This window comes from Mytilus galloprovincialis, chromosome 3 (genome assembly GCF_965363235.1).
Source record: "Mytilus galloprovincialis chromosome 3, xbMytGall1.hap1.1, whole genome shotgun sequence".
NCBI lineage: Eukaryota > Metazoa > Mollusca > Bivalvia > Mytilida > Mytilidae > Mytilus > Mytilus galloprovincialis.
In genome coordinates this window covers 22841477-22847677 of record NC_134840.1, presented here as the reverse complement: position 1 = coordinate 22847677, position 6201 = coordinate 22841477, and positions in this window count along the sequence as shown.

Sequence of the window (6201 nt, the reverse complement as noted above, 5' to 3'; positions counted from 1 at the left end):
CAAAATCGTCCATTTAGGGCCTTGGGGCTTTAATAATTCTACTTAAGTTTTATAAATTTTATAATATAATCATTGTTAAAATAAACATTCTAAAGACTCAATTTGAAACGATATACAAAAGAAGATGTGTAATGATTGCCAAGGAGACAACTATATCCACACGAGGCCAACATGAATGTTGACCAACATGAATGTTTAAACATAATATTCGATTTAATACAAAGTTATCAAGAACACCAAATATAATACTTTGATGAGATTTCAATGGCAATATTCAGCTACAAGGAATAATTAACGAGATTAGATACATCAGAACCTTGTGTTTAAAATGGAACTATCTGCAGGTCAGGAATCAAATGAAAAACGGACATTTTTTTCGTCATGCTTGGTTACCTTCATCACAGATTGGTTGACCGTTATGGAATGACCGTTTCACAAATGATATCGGATATGTTCCTTAAGTCGAAACTACAACCCCTTTCTCTTTCATGAATGTGACCTACCGAATTAGACTAACTACCGGATTTGTAATCACATAAGCAACACGACGGGTGCCACATGTGGAGCAGGATCTGCTTACCCTTCCGGAGCACCTGAGATCACCCCTAGTTTTTGTTGGGGTTCGTGTTATTTATTCTTTAGTTTTCTATGTTGTGTCATGTGTGCTATTGTTTTTTTCTTTTTTCATTTTTCTTTTAGGCAAGGCGTTGTCAGTTTGTTTTGGATTTATGAGTTTGACTGTCCCTTTGGTATCTTTCGTCCCTCTTTGACTATGCTACGGTCATTACGAAAAGTCTAGTTTTTAAACATAACATCGACTATATGTTTCAGCATATACATCTGCAAATAAAGGCAACAATAGTATACCGCTGTCAGAAATCGATTGAGAGAAAATAAATCCGGATTACAAACTAAAACCTGGGAAAACATATCAACTATAAGAGGAAATCATCAAATCAACAGAAACACACAACCGCAACAAAAAAATCAAACGACAATGTATCACACACAGAAACGAACTATTAGATAACAACTGCCATTTTCCTGACTTGGTGCACGACATTGAGAAAAAAATGGTGGGTTGAAGCTGGTCTTGTGGCTAGCCAAAGATCGCTTTTATAACAATATTAATATAATACTAAGAGGACAACATTACATGTAACAGTAACAGCAATTGATATACGAACAAGAACAAAACTCGCAAATAAAACAAAAAAAAGTACAACTCTAAAAGCATCCATATATAAACAAAACGCAATATAAGAGCCTCATTGAAAACGACACTACCACAATGTTATTACAAAAAGGATATGTTGACAAAAAGCAAGGAATAGTGAGAGTAGGGATATTCCAATTCTAAAAAAAAACCAATTGAAACTGAAAGGTCCAAAATGGAAAATCACAAGAGGCTCCTGTGCTTCTAAAATCGTGCAGAAAAATATATATACAACTGCAAGATGTTGATGAAAAGAAAGATCATGTCGCAACAGTATTTAAATTGGATAAAAGGAGACTGCGTTGTTAAATGGGATTGTAACAAGCTATTAGTCAGCAAATTTCATACCAACAGATAATGGACAATCCCAATATCTAACATTTTTATCGACTTATAAGTAGAATCGTAGCAACCAACAAAAATCAACAAATTGTTTAAAAAGTGATGATCAATTTAAGAGATCAAAGTAGTTTTTCCTCATATTTTGTAGATATAAGTTTCCCAAAGGAAAACATGTATGATTGAATTGTTTCAACCTTGGCAAAACCAGACAACAGTTATTTAAACAAGTCATTGACAAAGGAATTTAGGAACCGGAACATTTTACAAAGATAGGAGTCATGAAAGCAATAAGCAAACGCGATTCAAACGTGCAGAAGAACCTGGAACAATTAAAAATATTTTATATATCCTTCGCTCTAATGTTAACATCAATATTTAACCACATTTAACTAAATCGAAAAGAACCAACATAATTTAGATTCACCGTACGTACTTAAGTACTCGAAGAACACTGTTAATTGAAAATTACCGGGGTATAACAAAACTTCACCTACTATTGGAAAACATTCGATTATGCCTTTTGTTTAGGGAAAAAAGAATCCAGAAAGGCATGAATCAATTGAGAGAAAACAAATCCGGGTTAAAAACTAAAACCGAGGAGTAAAGTCAATCAACTATGCGAGAATACAAAAAAATGTAATAAAGGAACGACGGAACTCTGAGGTGCAACAAAACCAATCGCTCGCCAGCTTATTTAAAAAAGAATCATTTCATTACAATTGCCAAATTTGCTGACTTGGTACAGGATATTTAAAGACAATTGAGGGTTGAACCTAGTATAATAGTGAGCCTTACATTCATGACAATATTTATCGTTATTATGACGACAATTAATTTCAGAAATACTACACAAACACAAACGAGAACATTCATGATAGAGAAAAGCACAAACAAATTCAAAGTCAATTGCTAGGTCCTTCCTTTTTCCTTTCTTTGACAGACTTTTTAGTAAAAGAAAATGTCATTTCTACTTTACATTGCCTTTAAAAGTTGAAGTAAAAACATAAGTGGTTGTTGAGGACTTATATACACTATCGTTTCTAGGAACACTAATGTCATTTCAAGTATTAAACATGACTGTTGTCATAATTATCATTTTCATAGCCTTCTGAATTCAAAAAAATTTGAAAAAAATGTTTTCTATGTCGTTGCTAATTACTTAGAACATCTTAATAGATCATATTCTGCTGAACATTTTTGTAATTAAAAGTTTCTTTTTATCTCTAACCTTGTTTGAGTTATAAGCAGCAATAATTTTGTAGACAGTTTATTTCAAATTCTGACATGAAGTCCTTTAAACGCTTTGAGTTGTTACACACCCGTGGTATATTGTTTGCGCTGTTCCAATCTTAACCACCATGTTACATGCTTTTATATATATTTAAATATATAAATGAGCTAACCGACGTCATAGAACTATTACGTAAGAATATAAGCGTTTTACGAGACAATTCAGGCTTCTGTAACCGAAAATCATCACAAGGACACGTGCACAAACGGTGCTAAAATGTGCTATAAGCCATATTCTTTTTATACGTTTAAGATATACATGTATAAGTAAACTATCATTTACATTTATCCAAAACTATCTTGATACGTTATGGTAAATAATTTAAGCATGTGACTTATTCAGTTTGCTCCGTTCTTTTACACCAATTTAAAAGTGCGGTTATTTATTGGAACTGCAAATATTTACCTCCACCTACAGCGCTTCAATTCAAAAGAATTGCCGTACTTATCTTATTAAAATCGAAATAAGTCATTGGAGTAGATTAACGGCACTTACTTTTGTTATGTTTGAACTGCTTGATGTTCACAAAAGTACTTATTATATGTATAATACCATATCATGAAGAACGGGATGATTATTCACTTACAAACTTAGAATATTACTAAGTGATTAGGGGTCGAATGATCTATTAATTGTTGTATTCATGTGGTTTTATTGTCAGATCAAAGTTTATGATTAATGTATGATTGCCATTACAAGCATTTCATTTATGGATTAGATCTAGCAAAGCAAGTTTTAAATTCGAAATGTTTAATCGTTCAAATACCAAATAATACGTAAATTATTAATATAAATAAGACAAAAGTTAATGCCTATCAAAATCTTCTCTTATACAAAATGGATTGAATAATCTTACGGTATATAATATACTTCTGATAATTTTGACATCATTTATTGTTAGAGCGAGTCAGGGGAGGTAATCTCCACACCCGCTTCTTGAATGTTTTAGTGGATATGTACTATGATAGATATTCATCAGTGAACCCTTACAAGTTCACTACCCAAGATAATAATGTCAAACTGTATACCACATTAAAAGTAATGGTAAAGCACAAAAAAAAAGTGATATTTACTCAAATTCAACAACTCACTGCATTAAATATTCTTATAATAATATATTTATAATATACAATAACTGTCTTTGATGAGGTAAATGTGAGGTTTCATTTACTTTTGAAAAAGTGATATTCACCGAGGACAACGGCCGAAGTGAATAACAGTTTTCTAAAAGTCTACTAAACTAAATATTTACCGAGACAAAAGACAGTAAGTGTTTTATTCCATATATCAAGAGTAATTTATTTAATGAAAAATATTTACAAAATCTAATTACACATCAAACGCTTTTTTCCCCCAAAAGTATAAACGTAAAAGCACGCGAAAGCACGCGACGTTATATACTTTTTTCCGCAGGTGAATATTATAAGTTATCTTGGTGTAATCAGGGGTGTACAGAAATTTACATCGTTGTTGAAAATTCATACACCCTGAGGCGCAGCCCTTACTACACCAAGATAACGAATTTATTTCTTATGAACAATGCTTTTGCTCATTTTGAAACCAGGATGTACAATTGTAAAAATGGTAATGAGAAATTGCCAGTGTAATATTTTTTCAATGTCCATTCTGCTGCACTTTTTAACTTTATGTTAGGCAAAAAATAGAAATTTTTGTGTTCTTTTGAGTTTAGCAATTTTTTCTTCTTTTTCTGAATTTTTTTTTTTTTCTTTATATTGGCGAAATTGTTTTTTTGTTTTTTTTAAATATTGGCAAACTTTTACTCATCCCTGGGTGAACACGGGTGGGTTTTTTTTACACCGGGAGAGTCAGCCAATTAGATTGCAGTATTTGTGCTGCATAAGAAATAAACCTGTTTCTCCAATTCTTCGTCACTTTATCCCTTTCTGCACCCATTGTATAAAAAAAAATCAAAGTGTGGTTCGTTTTAACTCAGAACTTCATTGGTTAAAATCCGATTGTGACGTCGAATTTTCTTGCTTTCCTCTGAATTTCCTATTGTGACGGCATGAAAAAAGGCGACCATGCCTGACGACGTCACATAGAAAGAACACATCTTTTGCAGATCATTCGAAAAGAATGCCTGCATAATGTTAGAAAAGCATTAGAGAAACAGATTCCACCACCAAATCTCGTGTAATATGATATTTATCCACTCTCGACAGTTAAATTATCAATTTTAACTGTCTCGAGTAGACAAATATCGTATTACACTCGATGCAGTGGTAGAATCTATATTTATTTTAAATCCAATTCATATAGAAAAATCTATTAAAGTTTAAACAATATGGAATAATATAAATTATTGTCCCTTACTTAGTATTTTGAAATACAATGTAATTCAGTATATTATCCTAATTATTACGAAGCTAGCTAATTTCATTATTTTTCTCATTACAGAAGTAATTATAGAAAATAGAAAATGAAATGTTAAAAATATATATACATAGTTTTCTGTGTGTGTCAGATGTTAGATTTTAATGAAGACTGGAGAATGGTTCATTGTGGTAACATACTGATTTCAAAACATACATTTTATTACATCAGTTTTTATATAAAGAATCTTCAATTCTCTTGAAATCATTTTAAGACATACGTAAATATCTGTGTTACCATTATTTTTTACATAAAAGCAACCCTGGCCTATATTCTCAAATGCTATGTTGTTTAAAGTTGTAAATCTCGATTTTTCTGTTTTATTCGTGTGTTAGGGTAAAGATTATTAATCACCCACTTCATTTATAAGATTTTGGTCAACTACAATTACACGATGTTTTTGGTTTACAGTTTTATTTAGAAGAATTTCTATATAGCTATATAATGATAATAATTATCTAATAACTATCACAATTTTATATATATAAGTATTGTAATTTTCATTGTTATTTATACATGTCATATAAGTATTACAAACATAATCTTGGACACTATCCTATGTTTTGGAGAAACAAATTTAAAAAATCGTGCCGTCACTTTTGTGCGTCGATCTATATGTTGTTCGCAATCAGCTATGCTGTTTGTGTGTGCTGATTTTAGGTTGTTTCACCTAGTACTCATTTTTATTCTGTAGTTAGTCACCACTTCGTTTTAAACATGTATATCATGATCAACTATATAGGTGTAATACCACCATTGATTTTCCCCTATGAGTCTTTGTTAAATTGGCACTTTTAAAAAAATTGTAGAGTATTTACCTTTATTTCAACCAAAGAAATACTTTGCATGTGTAAAGTTTAATCCTTTCCAGTGATACAGTAAAAATTTCACACTACATTTCATTGCATATAGGAAAATAATCATCACCGGAAGTAAACAACCCAATTTTTACACAATT